Here is a 20,731-nt window from a genome sequence, read left to right as displayed (position 1 = left end):
ATATATATATATATATATATATATATGCATTTACTAATGCTTATCTTGTGGTTGCAGGGTTCATAAGCCTAATAAAGAAGTATAGTCATTACACATTGTTAATTTTAGGATCTAATCAAAGTTATGTATGATGTGTCTACATTGTGTATGCTTCATGTCTTCATCTATCTACATCGTGTCTACTTCATGTTTTCATTCATTAAAAATGTATGTGTTATAAACCTTCTAGGCCTTTCGTAAGCAAATATGTTTTGTATCTATGGCAAAGCTTGTGTATAAAAGATTTTGCTTGAGGGCAAGCAAATTTGAGAGGGGAGGACTGTAATGTCCCCACTTTAACATATAAATTAAATAATTAATAATTATTAAATATTAATATTAATATTAAAATAATAATATTTTATAAATAATATAATATTATATTGTATTATAATGGTAATCAGAAAATATAAATCTAATACAAGAATAATGATATTATCATTATGATATATTAATTGTAATATAACTATTAATATTATATTAGTTGTTATAGCTAAGCTTAAAATATATATAATTATATAATATAACTATTAAATTAATATAATATATTATGAATGGGCATGACTCTTACAACGAAAACATATATATAATGAATAAACTCTAGAAAAGGATAATCAGATAGAAATCATCAAAACCATCCGTAAAAAAATGATGGACCCCAAATTTGGGTTCATTACAAGATCATACGAAGCGAGACTGGTCTCTGGACTCCTAATAGTTCCACCTACCCACCCATGTCATCAACACACTACACCACCTTACAATGGCAATCGATATTCACTTGATGGGCGACTAACCAATCCATGCCCAACATAATGTCATACAATCCTAGAGGTAGAATACATAGATCCACTATGGTGGTGAAGGTTCCCAAGTTCAAAACACAACTCCTAACCAATGAGTCAACAACCACCTTAAAACTTGTGGCTAACTCCACCTACCACCTATCAACCTAACGAATTGCCCCTAGCCCACATCATTGAACCAAAGATGGTGATACAAAAGAATATGAAGCACCAGAGTCAAACAAAACTGAAGTTGAAATACCACGTAATGTACCTATGGCCTTGACTACCATACCTTCATGCTTAGCTTGATTATTTTCAACTACCACAAAGACTCCATGATTTTGACCTGCATCTCCTATAGTAGGCTCAAATCCTGCTACACCCTTACTAGGTCCTGTAGATGGTTTGATCAAACAATCATAAGATTTATGGCCAAGCTGGCCACAAGCATAGGAATTTCCCCCAAAGCTAGCACCTATTCCCCAAGCACCCTAAGGACCATTAGAAAATGGTGCACTACCCTTGCTGGAATTCTGATGACTAAACTGAGGAGGATGATCCTACTGAGATTTCTGGCCTCATTTTTTATTATCTACTTTCTTTCCTGAGGTACCAGAATCTTGTCCACCCTTGTCCCAAATTATTTTCTTATTCTTGTGTTAGGGACCACCCTGAGAGACCCAAATTGGGCTTGGCCCTTTCTAGAATATTGAGTGGACTGTGCATCCTATCTTGAATTCCTAGCACCTTGGTTTTGAGAACCAAATTTGGTACTAAAATCTCTAGCCAAATTTTCCTCAACAATATGTGCCTTCTCAAAACTGAGAGCAAGAGTCCTAGGCTAATGCATGCAAACTTCTCCAATTAGGGAATCCTTAAGGCTTTAGATGAAATGATGAGCTGAGAGTAAATTGTCATTGTTGTAGCATAAGTACTTCCTTAGTTCAAAGAATTAGATTTTGTACTAATCCACTGTCATGTTCCCTTCCCAAATTGTGTGGAACTCATCAGCACAAGCCTTTCTGAACTAAGGAGATAAGGATCTTTCTTAGAACCTCTCCTCAAAGATCTCCTAGGTGAGATCTATAACACTAATATGCAACTTATGTCTCTCAATATTCCACCAAATGGAACCATGGTCTCTCAACTACATAATTGCACAACAGGCCTTCATGTTGGTTGAGTATGGATACATGGTGAAGTAGTGCTCCATGTCCAACAACCAAGTCTTAACTTTGAGGCCACTTCCCTTGCCATCATATGGTGGTAGTCTAGAACCCTAAAGGGACTTCACGATATCCAATCTAATGGAATCCTCACTGTCATGCTCCCTACCACCCTGATGGTGCCTTCTACCCCCTGGTGGAGTAAGAGAAAGCTCATGCTCACATTCCTCCTCTCTATGCTTAGGGTGATGGGAATCCCCATGATGAGATCCCTCTTCCTAATTATGATCTTGTTGGTGCTCCTCAACACGAGGGCCCAACTGAGCAAGATTCTCTTAGAGTACTGGCAACAATACCCCCATGCTACCTTGATTAGCATTATTATCTTGTTCTCCCTCTCTATCTTGATGTTCCTCTTCATGGTTCTCTTCCTCTTGAACAACTTCTTGGTTACCAACCCAACCAGATCTATGTGCAGGAGGCATCACTATGAAAGCAACAATATAATGTCACAACAATTAGATCATAAGCATAAGAGTCAAAATCATGAACAAAAAAAATATCAAATAATAAAACATGACATAGCAATACACAACAAAAATAAAAACCATAGTGGAAGCATAACATAGAGATCCCAATATTGCAACATGGGTTTTGATACTAGATGTAATGCGCCATCCAGAGATCCTTGGAAACAAGGATGAAAAACAAGCAAGATAATTTTTTATTTTAAAACTAAGTGTAAGAGCACATGATAACAACTTACATAGATCATAAAGATTGCAAAAAAAGACTAACAAACAACCAACACCAATGGATCTCCAAATGCCACTACTAACCCAAACAAAAATACGAAGACATGAGATATCAACCAAGTTGATAGACCAAAGATGACTCCTGAAAATTGGCTAAGTCTAAAATCTGAAGCCCTGAAATTTCCTAGAATATTTATCTTAGCTCATAGAGGTCTGAAACCCATCTCAAATGAATCATCACATATATTAAAATATATCTTAAGTATAATTCCCTATACTTAAACAATATATTTTAAACCCCAAAGGACTACAACCGAAAGATAGAAAATTGGATAAGAATAGAAACAACCTGGATCCAAAATGTGACACCATAGGGTTGAAGAACACCGAAGAGGGTATCCAAATCAACTCTCAAAAAGTTTAGACTAGACCAAAAAGTGCCTACTGCTTGCCTATGCAGGTTTTTACAAAAACTAGGTGATACTTTAGTACAACACAGAAAAGTATCGTGCGACATTTCTAAAGGAGGGCAACATTTTCAGGGACTGGATGATACTTCTCTCAAAGGTGTGCAACACTTTAAGGGTGTTGTACGACATTTATTAAAAGGAGGTGCGATACGTTCCACTATTGTGTGACATTTCTCCAAGAGGTGTGCAATAGAATCAGGAGATGCATGATATAGTGTCAATAGGTGTGTGATACATTTTTGTGTCACACCATACTGATAAAAGGTCACCCAAGAAATTAAATAAAATCACTTAAGGACAAACAAAAGATGAAAACTAAGTTTAGAACCTCCACATTGGGGAGTACCAAATCCACATTTTGAGGCAAGAAACCTCGAATCAAATAAGGAAATATAGAAAGAAAAATATCTATCTAATAGATAGGAGTAAAAATATAGAAGGAACATCGCAATGAATTAAAGCAACATCACAATAACTAAAATAACATTGCAATGTTCAAAACAACCAAACTAAGTACGTGGTTCCTCCCAACCATTAATGGCATCATAAGGCCATCATGGGCCCTAAGCCATCGATCAAATCATGAAAACTATTGTGATAGGGACATTACTACTAAACATGCTAATAATGAAAAGAAAAAGGAAATCTAACATACTAGTAGTACAACAAAAGATAAACCTACAAGAAAATAACATCACCTATCACATGCTAATTAACATAATAAAGAATGTGTCAAAACTAAGATCATCTAAACATGATAAACAAAATCCCAATGAAAGCATAAATCACAAGAAGCATACTCTATAAACTGAAGTACTAAGTGAACACATCTAGCAATGGTCACACTAGGAAACAAGGCCATCTCTATACAGCGATCCCTAGCATTGGTGAAGGTAGTTATGCCTCCCAACCATGTGGTACCCATAGGTCCACACTTGCCATGCTGATGGAGATAATGATCCATCCACAAACATATGCAAAACAACATCCATGGCTAACACACACTCCAAGTAGTATAATGACTGAACCCTAGACAAAGACAATGCATAAACTATAGGTCCTGGTCAGACATCTCAATGGGCTACTATGTAGGGACTAACATCATGGAGAGTTACTTGGCATCAAAAAGCCCAAGCTATGACTTGTGAAAATTCAACATCCCTCAATGGAAAGGCTCTAGCACCCCAAATATTTTATTATCTTAAGTTTATTACCATCCAACATTTTATTTAATTATCACTTAATTAAAGCTTCCTTTTCCAACCCTCTGGGCACAATGATCACTAGGCTATGAGGTAGAAGCCCCCTCCATATGCTACCCTACCCTACCCATGCTCATCCAACAATAAGTGCTCATAGGCATGCAAATTCACAACCCATCCCAAATGATCACAAATTCTAGAAGTACCATAGAAGATCGTGCCTCACAGGTCACCCAATAGATGTACTCATGTGTGGCACACCACCATCATGAAGATCATACGAAAAGGACTAGATGAGAACACAAATGGAAAGTCAATCAACCGAAAACATCATGCATCAAAATGTAACATAAAGTGCAAAAGTGGTTTGATAGATATCCAAATAGATCATCCAAGTCCATGAATCACATTGTGCCAAAAAAACCCAAGAAAATAGGGTAGTATGCAACACAAGACAAAAACCCCAAAATTTGGAAAATTTTTAAAATTAAAACCCATTTGGCCCTTGGGTGCAAAAACCTCAAAAATCCAAAAATAATTGAAATCAGACATCATATGCAAAAATGGCCAGAATAACAGCTCAAAAACCCAAACCCCCATTTAAAAAATAGGAAAAATGTTCATACCCAACCAATCTCACAGAACTAGCAAATATAAATGGAGGGGAACACTAGTTCTCTACCTCCTAACATACTGCTACGAGAAATGAAAGCTGAAATGGAGAAAAATAAATAAAACAAGAAAGCCCTACTTGACAACAAAAGGGGTAGAAATAGTAACTCACACAATAAAATAAATCACCTGCCAAATCTGCTAAAAATGATGACAAAGTATAAACTCACCAAGCCGAATCCAACCAGACCAACCTCACGCAAATCCCATGCTCACAACTCCTCGAATGAATAAAACAAGAATCCTTCAAAAGAGGATTTCTAAAACGGCTCTCAAATTTCCAATTCTACAAGTGAGAAGCGAATAATGAATTCACTTTTCCAATACTTATTCACTTTTTGAGTGAATGGTCAATTCTGGAAATTAGCCAACTAGAGTAGCTAAAATTCAAATCAACCCAAATGAAAACATGTTTTTATCCATAATGGAAATTCTCCTAAGGCAAAGCTACCATAAATTAAATCTGAAAAGATTTAAAACTCAAAAAACCTAAAATCACAGAAAATCACTTAACACTTTGTTGACAAATGCAAACTTCTAAATGCACAGACACACTCACTGGTCTAATCACATAATGCATATGAGTTTGAATTTACTAATTACCAAAAGGTTTAGATTAAAATAACTAAATAAGGGTACATCGACCATATAGGGATGACATTGGCAAAATATGAATAGTTGAATCACGAAGTCCATGTGCCACTACCAGGAATATAATTCATGCACACTAGAACACATGATCAAGTACAATTGCATATAATATCATAGCTGAAGCAACATGTATTAAAATACCTATTTAATCCATTTACATCACTCACATTCGTAGAAGGTGCAAAGATACAAGAATGTAGTAACTAACCCTAACATAGAATCCATCTCATAACATACTCAACAAATATGTCCAATAAACCATAAAACCAGATATCATCATAGATCTATTATCATCTCAAAATAGCATCAACATGCAAAATGATAAACTGAATAGCATAGTAGTATAGCATCTATGGTACTGAGTCAAAGTATAACATCTGACCCTTAGGTCATCATAAGGTACAAAATAAGAGTATCAAGTATCTCTCAAATTAAAATAGACAAGGTACAAACTACAAACATGAGAGGCACTACAATTGGATCATGCAAGAAAGCCATCTCTTTCCAAAATTTGGCTCAAGAAATCTATAAAAGCCAATAGGTCAACTAAGTTCTACAATTGGGATAAGCCATGTGGGCCAATAGCTCCTTATCTTTCTGCCATGCTACAAAATCCTTGTGGTTTGACCATCTTATCTATCATAACTCTACCATTCCTAACTGTGACTACCTAAGGAACCACAACCCAATCGTGATGTTACCACTATTGTTACCGCCTAGGCCTACAAGGACACATGTCCTTTAGGCACTTCCCTTCCATGATGTGAGAATATGTTGATCATTGATCTATAGAAGATTGATGATCATTGAAAACCTTTATTATTACTGCAACTATCCTTTTATCTTTCAAGCCCATGAACCACTCAAAATCTACCCCAACATGATGTGGCATCCAACTGGCACTACTTTTTAACCTTGGTAGCCCACATGGAAGGACAAACCCACCAGTCCATATGTCACAACATCGCTTGCCTACATTGTTAGAGAGTCTGACAAAAGATAGAATGTAGGAAAGTGACTACCAATAGAATCTTATCCATATTCCAACTCACATCGGCATGTTAGCATGATACCTTACTCATCTTTTTCCCACAAGAAATGGGACCCACAAGTATTCATGGTGATCAGGCACATTCCCACATTATTTAAACATCTTGCAACTCCATAATATAGGAAAGTGCCCGCTGTGGATCATTTTCGATTTGATAGTGGATAAAAAATGTAGTCCACTAACAACCTATATTAGTACCTCGGCCAATGAAGTGCCTTCTATATGCAATCTTAACTAATAGCTTCCTTTGTTGTAGCCCATGAAGAGAAAATAGACCCACATGCCACATGGTAGTGAGGTGCTCACCTGCATTACTAAAAGTTAGAGAAATTTTATATTGTGGGAAAGTGAATGCCATGGATGTATGCAAGATTTGATGGTTCAAAAAGTTGTGGGAGCCAAAAAGTAAACTTAGGAGAACATGGAAATACATAAGGTTTTAATTCAATTTATTTCATATTTCTATTGGCATTTGAATATTTAAATATGGAAAGTGACCATTAGGTGGGCTTTGGCATTTAAAATTCAACTATTTGGTGGGGGGAGGGGGGGGGCTTTTTGGCTAATAGTAAATAGGATTGCTAACATGCAATTGGATAATTTGGGTCAAATGATGAATGCCAAATATGAATTGAATGTCAAGGACATTGAGATAGCAACACTGAAGTTATAGAATGAACAATTAAATAATGACCTAAAAAGAGAAAAAGAGTTTGCTAGAAGTTTCAATAAATGTAGTGAAGCCAACAAGTACTTTGAACAATTGATGAGATCCCCTAGATCTAATAATGATACATCTAGACTGGGATACACAAGTACTGAAGAAGGAGAGCCATCCAAAAGTGCTAAAGAAAGGAGTAACAAAGGTAAGAATTCTAAACCTACTTGTCATAATTGCGGTAACAAAGGACATACTACCAATGTATGCAAGAGCAAGACTATAAATCAAAGTGTTAAGCAAAAAAGCATGGGTCACTGTCATAAGTGCAACTAACAAGGTCATCAAGCACATGAATGCAAAACTAAGACCATGCACACTCAAATATTTGAAGGATATTGTTATGACTATTAGAATTATGTACATAAAGCTTTTGAGTGTAGATCCAAACCCATGTGTTCATCAAATAGGAAAACAAAGGTAAATAATAATGGAAACTTTTATAGTTGGGACTATAATATAAAGTATAGTTGTCACTACTATCAAGAGTATGGACATATTCTAAATAATTTTATAAGAACACACTTTAGTAGTGACTACAAAGGTGGTTGAGTCAGATCACATGTTTTAGCTATTTGAAGACTGGTCACATCAGTTGATATTGTCCAACAAGGCCAAAGGCACCAAGTTTTGAATTCAATAAAGGAAAAGGAAAGAAAGATATTGAAAATGTCAAAAATGAAATAAAAAAGACATGGAAGAGAAAGGAGGATTGCAACACATCAAGTGGAGAAGGGATCACTTCACCCAATGGGTCAGGTGATCACACCTCATCAAAATAAGCAATCAAGAGGTATGTGGGACTAATATTCAAAAGTTATATCATACAGAAATTCCAAAAAATTTAGTTCTGAAAATATTACATAAGCATGAATCAAGATGCAAGGTGTTATTAGGAATTAAAGAAAAATCTTTAAGTTTTTCATGTTAGTGTCATGCATGAAAAGTTTCCCATGAATGCCAAGTGAAATTCCAGTGGATGCCAAGCTAACAAACTGGCTAGTTGTTACCAAAATCATAATGGTTGTTGAATGAATGAAAAGAACAAGTGGATGCCAAGTGAGCCAAAAATTAGTTAATGTCAAGCTTATAGATATGTAAGCACTTGGCATTAATTACAACATTTTAAAGGGGTATTTGATCAATTTCTGCTCATTTAACATCATTCAAATTTGAGAGAGAGCAAAAAGAGCTAGAGGCAATCTAGAAATTTCATCTAAAGCATTTTTAGGAGATTTGAATAGCTACTTAACATCACTTTATCATATTTTGCAAGGCATTTATCACATGTCAAGCTACATTGTTTCTAATTTTGTAAACCCTAGTTCTATAAAATGGCATCTAGTTCTTTGAAAGTAGAATGTGTAGAGGGAAAAGAGGTTTTAAAAGTTCATTTGGTTAGCAACGAGGTAACAAAATTTTTTTTCAAGGCCATTCTAAACGTAGCATACAAACAAGATCCCTTTGGTGCATTATCTATGATACCACTACAAGTTCTAATGATTCAGGATGTGAGAAAATTTAATAATTGTAAGATTGGTAGTATTGGTGACATGAAAATCAGATAAGCATATGGAAAACTATGTGAAAATGGTGCGTTAAGGGAAGAATTCAAGATTGTAAAAAGAAGGGGTTAACTCGTGCCCTAGATTTCCCTAATGTTTTCAAAACTAAATGGATTGGGATTTTTTTGAGTAGAATTCATGATAGTTTAGTGTGGATAGATAATGGGCTAATCAAAATCACAAAGAGAATAATCCATAAAGTAATAGGGTATCCAACCCTAGATTGGCCAAAGACTCTGAGAAGTGATTCCAAAGGAGTCATTCAAAAGAACATGGGAGCTATGAGGAACAAGAGAGAAATGACCATAGACACCATCATAGATCCTCTAATAGATTTTACAATAAGGGTAATTTTACATAAATTTTATCAATCAAGTAGATTGAACAGTGTACCCTGCATTGTAGTAGATATGGGCTACAAGATTGTGAAGAAGGATCATACATATGATCTTGCCAAGTTGCGGCTACAATAATCAATTGCAAACCTAGGAACAATAAGGAAAAAAAAGAGTGCTTAGTGTAAATTTTGATCTATTTTGATATGTATCTTATTTTATGTTTAGAACACATTTCTTACATTTGGTATTGTTGCATGGAAGACAAATAGATTTGTTCTAGTTCAAATAGGAGAGTTCATTGAATAGTTAGGTGAAAATTTTGAGTTAGTAATGATTAGTTATTTTGAGGATTTCAAACAACCTATGAAGAAGAGATTGAAAATTTTAGTATCATTAGTTGAAAGATATTATGATGAGTTTTGTTTCCTAGTTGATGTTGATCACACATTTGTTTAGGAAACAATTCGTAGAGTAATTAATGTTGATGGGGCCTCTGTAGCAATAACAACATTACTTGCAAAAAAAGTAGATAAAGATTGCAACGCTTTTGGTAATTATGAGATGGTCAAATCAAATATTACTATGAAGACTACCTCTATCATCAAAAAGAAGGAGAAACTAGTAAAGAAATTAAAAGCTAAATTTGGTGAAGGTGCCAAGTAGGAAGATGAGGATGAAGAGGATGAAGAGGAAGAAGACACTTAGATTCAATCACCACTTACATTGACACAAGGAAAGGGTGAAGATTAGCAAGAGGAAGAAATGGAAACTGTAGAAGGTGCTAAGGAAGAAGAAGCCAAGGAAGCATCTATTTCTATTGATCAAAAGAAGAGAAAGGGTAAGGCACAAATAGTGAGAAGACCTAAGAAGGTTGCTAAACCTAGCTAGCTATAACCTAAAACACCTGCCACAAGGGCCAGTACACGTGTCATTACAAAAAAGGCTAAAGAGAAAGCCAAGCCTATAGAGCAATAAGGTGAAGCATAGAAAAGACCAAGGAGAAAATACATTGCTTGGGCTAAAATTGATGAGGACAGAATTGAATTTTATCACAACAACTAATTCCAAGTGGTGAGTCACAATCCATCTTCAGATCTAGACAACTTATGTGAGAATGTTAGAAATAATGCAGATTTATTAGGTTTTTCTCACATTGATTTTTAAAATCTTGGAAAAGTTGAAAAGAATCAAGTGGAGGAGGCAATATATGCCATGATGGCCAATTTTAAGAAAGCCCCTCTAGAGATTGCCAACTCTATGCCTAAAATTTTATATAAAAGAGTTGAGCAAAAATGGCATTATTTTTTGTACCTAGAAAGGAAAATTAGGGAGACATCCCTCACTTAGGTTATGTGTAATGCCACACCAAGGGATCCAAAGAATTTCACTAAGTTTGCCAAACAATTTTTTTTTTTAAAACATGAAAGTAAAAACATTCATAAAATTCACGGAAGCAATAGTAAAATCCAACTGAAAGTAAACATAACACAACATAACAGATTACATTCTTTAAAGATCCATTAACGTTGAATTACATCTAGAACAACTATTAACAATACCATCTAGTACTCCTACATTCACATAAAATAATAATGATACATCCAATGTACTTAAACAATATACAAGTGTCCTTTTTGTAACTACATTTTAGATTGCTCAATCATCCATTGTACATGTCACAAGTATGAAAGGCTTAAAAGAATATACATCTGTGTAAATAAAGTACATCATCATGCAATATTAATCCATGATGCAATTAAAGTAAATAAAACCATAAACAATACATGATACATCATCATCATAAAGATATAAACATCCATCATAAAAGATAATCATATATCACAAACATAATAAATTAAGTACACAGTTCCTCCCAACTATAAATAGCATCATTAGACCATTGTGGATCCTAGCCATCCCTCCGTGTGTAACATTCCAAAGCACCAAAGAGATCATCGGTATTATCATAGTAGGAATATCTCTCCTAAAACATCCTACTAACATGCAAAGTAAAGCATACGATACTATCATCTAACATATGCAAATCATCAATATAAGAAACATACCAGTAAATACATCCATCATAAGGTATATCATCTATCATAATGCTATAAAAACATAATAAAGATAAATACCAACCAAAAATACTTCAGCCACGGTGTCTTGGACAGATCTCAAATGATAAGAGTGGAAAATACACTACCATCTAACCACGTGGAACTTAAATGGTCCACTCCCACTATGCTGAGGAGATAATCTCAAGTCCTAAATAGGCTATCAAAATCACAAAGTATAAATCTCTATAAGTCCAAGAATCCTAAAAGTATACTAACTCAAAGGTTCCATCACACAAAACCAACATCTAATTTCTAGAGGCACACAATGACATGTAGGAAACCTACTCTACAAGCAGGAAAGTGTCATCGTATTTATCACGTACAAGTTACCTTAGCAGTTAGCTAAACTCCACGGGTCCATACTAATCTCATGCGGCCACTAGTATCCTCTCATACTGATGAGGCATACTACGGAATGCAATGTCGCAACCATGCATTTTCACTACTCCCATCCTAGCCTGTACAAGCACTCAAGGCATGGGCAAGAACCAAAACAATTTTTTTTTAGGTTCATTTAATTCCCATTTAGTGTGTAAATGTTATCGCTTATTAACTAAACTTACAATGAGTTACCCTGACAGCCACTTAGGGCCCCGACCCCCATTGCAAGCCACTTCCCAACACTACAAGTAGATTACCTATCCTAAGCTCATGGAATCATAAATCTCAAAATCACAAAAGATAATCCATAATAAAATCATCAAATATGCATAAAAGCATCAAATATCCATAATAAGAATCATCAAATCTCCATGATAAAAATCATCAAATCTCCATGAGCATCTGAAAAGCATCTATATAAAATCATGACCACAACAGTTCTCTATTGGCAACTAAAGGCATCACTGATAATCATAAGTATCAATTGGTTCTCAATAACCAAAATACATCTCAAAATAAATCACCATATCCATTGGTTCTTCAACAAGCAACCAAGAATATCTCAAAATCATACTGATCGAAGACTCCAAAATGGTTGAGTCAAACATGTCACAACATAACATCATAAAGAAATAAACCAAAATTTCAGTCCCATCATGGCGACTAAAAAGTAATCAAAAGATAACTGATCGATGACTCAAAAATGATTAGCTCAAGTGTCTCATACACATACCCCTCAGCTTCACACATGAAGAATGATGAACAAATACAAACATTTCATAGAGCATACGATCACATTACCATTGTTGGGTTTAGAAAGATCGAGACCAAATAAGATCAACATGCCAACACATCTCATAATCCCTGAGCCTCTGGGTAACAACCTAGGACTAGTCAACACTAGTCAACCCAAAACCCAAAATAAGAAGAATAAAGAATACACGATGTAAACACATGTTTTGATTTTTCTATAATCTCATAGTTAAATAATGTGTGGAGTTTCTTTTTCCATTTTCAAGTGTAGAGGTTTCAGTTTCCATTTTCAAGTATACTTCAAATGTATAAGATTTACCATTTGACCTACACGTCAACCCATTTGTTTTCCCGATAGCATTATCCTTCCTTTATTAAGAATTACATTCTAAAAATAACTTAAGGATAAATATTTACTCTTTAATTCATTTGACACTTAATAAAATCATTCACTTTATTTTGCTAAGATCCATATTCTAATCGACTAACTCTCCTTTAATGTTACTACAACTTTCAAAATAATTCAAGGATCATTATTCATTTATAAAAGAACCAATTATCAATCTTTGAATAAGAAGATTATAATGTTATTAAAATGATCAATTTAATCAATCAATTAACATAGGTACACCATCCATGACCTATTAACATTTTAATAGTTCTCAATTAAATATTACTAAGTCTCACTATTAAAATATCTAAGGTCATTATTCTAGTCATGAGAGTACGACTTGTCAAGTTCGATGTAATTACTTAACTTCACTAAAAGAATCAATATTAGCATATCAATTAAAACTTTATTACAAAATTATTAATTAAATCTAATTAACTCTAATTAATTAAATTAATAATTACATATCCAAATTAATAATTACATATCTATGGCAATGTTCCAATTAATGTCAGTTGACTAATAACTAACTATAATTTTGTAAGTTAAAAATCAACTATAATGTAGTACACAAATATTCATATTCATAGTTCAATAATAATAACTTGTTAATATTTGATAACAAACTATATTGATAATCTTATTAATAAATTTATAATGACCACATTCTTCACTCTACAACAATGTTCTCATTTATATTTTAATAATAACAAGTTATAATAAATTCTCAATACCAAGTATTATTATATCAAATAAGTTTCTCCTATGTACGTTGATTCAATTAGTTAATACTCCTCCAAATTATTAACCAATTCAATTTGATTAATATCTTTTATAGTACTTCAATCATTAACTAATTTTTTTTAGATTAACTTTGATCGTATTAAATGATAACTATTTAATCTATTTATACTATTATTTATTAATAGTTTGTTAGACCCAACAAACATTAATAAATAATAAACTCTTCAAAACTATTATTAATTGATCTAGAGAATTTTACAAAAGCTTCATTAGCTAACTATTAATACCATTAAGGTATATCAATAATTTAGTTAATAATATATAATGTATTAATAATACCATAGTAATTCAAATTATAACAATGTTATAATAGTGACTCCATGTCAATTAAATCTTAATCCATTATCATTAAAGTCTCCTCATTTAAAAATGTAATATCAAATTACCATATCTAAATTATTTAATATATATTAAATAGTATTTAATATATATTATAAAAAGTTCATTATATAAACTATATTAAAATCTCTTTTCTTTTAATTTTCTCTCATTTAAAAATTCATTTACTTAGATTGACTAATAATTAATTACACTTCTTCTACTATTAATTAATCTTAATTAAATTTGATTTAATTAAATTAGATAATAAACCATATAAAACTAATGCATATTGATAAGATTCTAATAAAGAAAGATTACAATAATATCTTTAATTCATTCCATGCTTTGATATATTATTTTTGTGAAGTTTAAGCATAAAGAACTCTTGATTATGGAAAATGGAGAAATATTTGTCCTTGAATAAAACAGTCCCAGTACGAGGGTCATATCTCCCTAATGAACTGTTGGATCGGGCTGAAATTGAAATATGTTGGAGAGGGTCAAGTTGTGCCAATTCTGACAAGAGCAATCAAATAAATTCAATCACAATAAAAAGTTATGAATGACTAAGTTCGGGTCTATCCAAGGGGCAGCAAGAGGGCAGTTTGTGATGAATTAAGAATTTCTCCTAAAAGGTAATTGTTCTGAATTTACCCATTCATCTATCTAATAGGTTTGTCCATACGCATCTGAAAATATAATTTGATAGAAAGATTACATCTAACCATTCAAATTTTCAACTTAGAATTTCTATTTTAATTTCAAATCTTGTCTATCCAATTTCACAATATAAATTCGAACCCAAACCCGATTAAGATCTAATTTCTTTCTCATTTGGAACTAGGGTTTTTTTCTATTGTTTTCTTCTCAACCAAATAAAATATCTAGATTCCAATTTCAAATTGTAGATTCAATCACAGAGAGTATTCAGACACATATAACAAACACAATGAAAATAGGAAGAGAAAGAGTGCAAAGAGAGTATGCAAATATCACAAGTGCACCTGAACACTGATGCTGAATTTTCTATGCCTCAGAAGTCCATAGAAAATTTCTTCCTTGTCCATCATTCACAATTCTTCCAAGATCCAAGCCAATCAAATTCTTCAAGTGACTAGAAGTGCTAGAAGAAGCATAGAAGCATGTAAAAAATATATGAGCATGTAGAAGCATATTATCTTCTCAATGAATGTAAGCTTTGAAGCTTCTATTTTCGCTTGAAGCTTGTAGCTTGTAGCTTGTCCAAACACACTAGGAGAGCCTCTATTTAAAGGCCTCTAAGATGCATCTAGAATGTGTCTAGAAACAACTAGAAGATAAGCATGACAACCAACCATGAGTCTTCTCCAACCTTCTAGATGAGTCATAAGGTTGTAGACACCATGTGCTCAAATAAAATGCTAACTTCTAAGTGTAGACAACTTGTGCATTCTTAGAGTGCAAACTCCAGTGTTGTCTACATGACAACTCTCGAGAATTTGCCAACTCCTATGTGAGCAAATATTAAAATAATGCACATTAATTAATTTAATATTTACTTTACTCTTTTCAATTTAATTAATTTATTTATTAAATCTCATGCACAAACTTTAATAATTCCACTTTTCAATCTTAATATATTTATATTTTAATCACATGAAATCTATAATCTTTTATTAATTTAAATATATTTTTCACTTTTAAATTTTATTTTCCAAAACTTAATTGCTAAAATATTTATTAGCTTTAATAATAATATTATTTAGTCATTTATTTAAAAAATAAACTCCAATATATTATTATTAAAATAAATATTGTCACATTCCAACTTTTAAAGTTTAATTATTTTATTTAATTAATTTCTCAATTAATTAAATAAAATAAATATTAAAATACCATATTAATTTACTATTTTATTAAATCTTTTAATTAGGCTTAATTAATAGAAAATACATCAAAGACTCATAAGGTAAAAATATAAAAATCCATCATAGCCAAAATACATACAAAATCAAACCAAGGGTTAATATCACGAATTACGTCATCTGACGCATTCGGAGGGTACTCAACTCGGATACTTGTCCTAATTTCCAATTAGAACAAATGGCTTAAAAGGGTTGGAATTTGGACTTGAGAATTTATCTCCCCTCTCTTATCATTGAGATAATGTGATAGGGTACGCTCATCCTGGCAATTAAAAGAAGTCGATACCCGGTACCTGCAACCTGCATAAAAACTGTGCATGTACAAGCACAATATACTAAACTAAACAGGCAATGGCAGAAAGTGGTGCATCGTGTAGATCCTGACTAGCAGGTGACTATGACTCCCTTCCTTAACCACATCAGACATGCTATACAAAAGCAAACACGCAAAGCAAACACGCACACCATACATATGCAAGTATGGGGTAAGTATCCATAAGAAAACACATATGATAATAAATCATCTTACTAATCATCATTAATAACTGCAAACACTGAAAATAATCATCATGCATACATGAAATGTAAAATCTAAGTAATCTCATCACATAATAAACTGAATCCATAGCACAATATCTGATAATCTCAAAAGAATGCTGCTAACCAACAACATTAAAACTAGCTCTAAAAGAGTTCAGCAATGATAATAAAATGCGAACCAGGAGTAGGCACTACATTATGCCTAAACATAGTAAGGAACAAATAGCTAAAGCCATAAAGAAATATACTATAAGATTCGTTCCTCAATATAGAGCATTCAACATACTACAAAACAACATTGAGGATGTTGTAAAGAAGATGAAACAAATGTGGAAAATTACATATGGGCTAGCTATAGACAAAGTAGGAGAGCAATAACCTATTGAGGTTAAAGATGATGAAGATGATGATAATAATGAAGACACAGTTTAGGGAGGTTTTGAAATGAATGTAATTGACCAAGTAATAGCTGAGATAGAGCAACAATATGAACAAAGTGTACAGGATACACAAATGATGAAAGTTAGCCTTCCACAAATAACAAGTGTAAGTACTAAAACTATCACAGTAAAGGATGTTTCTAATCTCACTATTCAAAACATCAATCTCATAATAGAGGATGACTTGAAAAAGATACTTGATCAATCTAAACTATAGGCTAAATTGTGTAACAACCCTGAATTGGTGAGTGTAGATGAACTTCAAAAATTAGTTACCAAAACTACAAGGGAGGAGGTGCAAAAACAAGAACCACCTAACATCACTCCTCAAGTCACAAATGTACCAAAAGTTACACCAAAAAAGGTTGAGACAATTGGAGAAGATAAGGTGGAGACACATAGTCAAATAGGTTAGATAGATTCATCTGCACCTCCATCACAAGTTCAAGGTGCAATTCAAAGAAATGAGGAAGAAATGAACAAGCTTGAAGACACTAAATTGACACCCAAGATGAAGGAGCAAGCAACAATTCAAAGATTGGTAACACTACCAATATCTAGAACTGCTTCTAGTCACACTCTTCAAAGGTCAAGCATAGATGCAACACCTTTGCAATTCTCAGTGCTAAGTCTGAGTTCATCAAAGGTAGAAGAGGCCATAACATATGGAGACATAAGCCTAGATGAAGAAATTATATTGCATAAATTTGATCTTGAAACAATAACAATCAAGAAGATGGATATACTTCAAGAAGCCTTGGCTAGAAAGAAACATCAAGACTTTCTTAGAAGGGAGCATAGGTAGAAGAAAACTTTGCTTGATATAAAAGACATCTTCTTAGATGCATTTAGTCTGTCTACTCTAGATGAAACAAATCCAATTATTGAACAATTGACCAACATAGTGGAAAAGGTAAGTAACGCAGACCTTCATACTAATGCAAAGTTATTAGAATGGTCTAAGAAAAAGTTTCAACAGAAAGTGAATGAGAAGATATCCAATGATATAGCACTTACACAAGTTGCATTGGCAACTAAGATAGATAGTATGAAGAAGGTACTTGAGAACATTTTCTCTCTTTACACCAAATTGTATAATTTCCCACACTTTTCACACAAGAAATAAGGAATTACATCCTGAGATTGGAGAGTCAAATGCAGTCATCTAGAGCTAAATTTCCCATGACTCTAGCTCAAAGAGAGAAACACTTTAGGACCCTATTGCAAACCTAGAGTCAGTTAGTAGCACTATCTATAGATGAAGCCGACATAAGGGACAAACTGATAAGCATCCAAACTACATTGACTCCTCACATAGAGATTTTGCAAAAAGTAATTAGGCTATGTAGAAAATCTTATGAAGAAAGATCCCAATTTTTTTACATTAGATGGCCTAGTTCACCTTGCTGTCAAGCAAGCCATCCAAATTAAATCTTTTGAGGTAGTTTGTGACAATTGGGCTATTTCTCTTAAGATTATTCTTGTGGTACATAATTTTTTTTTGGACAAACACACTATTAGTGTATAATCCATTGATGCCAGTGTCAAAAGGGGGAGAGAAAGCTAAGGGGAAGTAAGAGCAAGGGGAAACAAGCATGGGAGAGAAAGCAAGTGAAAGAATATCAATTGAGGCACATATACTCAGTAGGAGAAAGATTTTGAGTATAGAACAGATCAAACAACTTAGGGGGAGTTATAAGATTTATAATATTTTGAGGTATAAGTTGGTGCAAAATTTTGATATTTTGAAATTTTGTATAAAAGTAGAATAAGAGTTATGTTGTGCTCATAAGAATAAAAGTATTAATGCATGACCAAGTGTTTTTGAAACTCATGTCATAGAGGGAGATTGTTAATCTCATATTAGTTTTGACAAGTGAGTGTACATACACTTAAGTCATTTATTTAGTTCATGCCGAACAAGTAGTATATGACCAGCATGACATGTATAAGTTAGAGAATGCTGAGTTAATAGTGAGCGTCAATTCACTCATGTGTCGAGTCACTTAGGTACTAAGTAGATAGTGTATGCTGAGTGATTCAGTAGCCGAGAAATTAGTGCATGCCAAGTCATTCAAATGTTGAGTCACAATATTGAAATTAGTATATGCTAAGTATCAAGGACTAGATGCCAAGTAAAACAAGTTTGTCATAGTTGTTTGTATTGGCACAAACTACTATGTAAACCTTTTTTGATTCAACTTAAAGATTGAATTATGATATTTTGGTGATAAGGATGAATCTTAAGTTGGAATTCCTATGAAGTACATGCATCCAATCAGGTAAAGGGAAAGTTTAAGCGGCAAAATATATGAATCATAGCCATTCATTCATACCTAATCCTAAGTCACCTAGGTCTTTTTAAGGAGGACAAACCCTAAAATTTAGAGAGAGTAAGAAGGGGAATGAATGGAAGATCAAGGAGATTTTTGTATATGCAAACCATGAAATTCATGGTGAAAAAGGTGTTATAATCTAAAATTGCATTGTAGAATCAGTTAAAGGAGAATAGAGGAAGGAAATAGTGAAAAGAGAGACATTTGATCAAGAATGATCAAAGAATACATCAGTTTAGAGCTAATCTGTCATCAAGAAACAAAGTGCTAACTATAGGATCAATGTCGAGACATTATAACAAGTGAATCAATTAAATCTCTTAGCAAAGTAGTCCTAACAGACTATATTGAAATCCTCTAACAAGGTTCTTACTTTATTGTAAGTTGAAGTCCTTTAACAAGGCACACTTTTAATAGGGTGTTGAAATCCTTTAATAGGGTAAGACCTAATAGTCTTTGTAAGCCTTTAACATGGTAGAACTTTCATAGGGTAGTTCATGTTTCATGATCAAACATTGTAACCTTCATTGGATACACTTTATTACTGTAATAGTGAAGATTTGTGGGTGTCATCCCCACCCTAGTTTTACCTTCTCATTGGAGGGTTTCTGGGTAATCATATCTGGTGTCATATGTGTGAATTCTTATTTATTTACATGCTTTGGATATACATTCTCTACATGGTATTTTAGTTTACTTATTAAATATGTGAGATGGATGTGTGGTGAATATTTTATGGGTTAAAAATTTGATCTACTAATTCACTCCCCCCTCTCAAAATTTTACCTTTCCTATTGTAATTCCAATAGTAACATCCTGATGGAATGGACAAGTATAATCTAACAATAAGAGCCTTTTGAAAATCATAAAAATAATCCTAGATTAGAGTAATAAAGCTTGGAATTCCAAATTACTTCTAGGACTATGGGCTAACAAAATGATAGTGAAAAAGGCCATTGGTTGTGTGCCTTTTGACTTGGTCTATGGTATACATGAAAGGTCACCAAAAAAAAAAAATTAGAATAAAAAAAGTTAGATGAAGATGTAATAGATGATATGTAGACTAGACTAGACAACACCCTTGAATTGGATGAGACTAGAAGAGAGGCATCTATAGGGAATGCAAAGTTGCAATTATAGGTCAAAAACCTATATATTAAGAGATATATAGAAGGAAAGTTTGAGATTGATGAACTAGTGCTTCTTTTGAATGAAAATTTGGAGGATAGGGATAAATAAGGAAAATTTGACCCAATCTTGTTAGGTCCATACATGATCCACACAACTGGGGAGAATATTCCAACATCATTAGGGATCTCTCTAGTAACC

The sequence above is a fragment of the Cupressus sempervirens genome, chromosome 7 (assembly GCF_028749045.1).
Source record: "Cupressus sempervirens isolate cs-2001-9-10 chromosome 7, ASM2874904v1, whole genome shotgun sequence".
Lineage (NCBI taxonomy): Eukaryota > Viridiplantae > Streptophyta > Pinopsida > Cupressales > Cupressaceae > Cupressus > Cupressus sempervirens.
The sequence above is the reverse complement of the archived record's forward strand: the minus strand, read 5'-3'. Positions refer to the sequence as shown.